Genomic DNA, 341 nt, shown 5'->3' on the forward strand with positions numbered 1-341 from the left:
AGATGTTTTTGTACTGATGCTCCTGCTGATTGGGTTTCTTATCTCGCCTTAGCTGAGTGGTGGTACAACTCTAACCCACATTCTGCTATTCACTCTTCTCCTTTTGAATTGTTATATGGCTATCCTCCTCCCTTACATCTTTCATACTTGCCTGGTGACTCTGATTCTGATGTTGTTGAGGATTTTATGCTAAACAGACAGTTTAAACTCGAGTTGGCTAAGTTTCATTTACATCGTGCCCAACAAAGGATGTGTGCACAGGCCAACAATCATAGGTCTGATAGGCATTTCCAGGTTGGCGATTGGGTTTATGTTAAACTTCAACCTTATTGACCAATCTC

The sequence above is a fragment of the Solanum tuberosum genome, unplaced genomic scaffold (genome assembly GCF_000226075.1).
Source record: "Solanum tuberosum cultivar DM 1-3 516 R44 unplaced genomic scaffold, SolTub_3.0 scf00265, whole genome shotgun sequence".
NCBI lineage: Eukaryota > Viridiplantae > Streptophyta > Magnoliopsida > Solanales > Solanaceae > Solanum > Solanum tuberosum.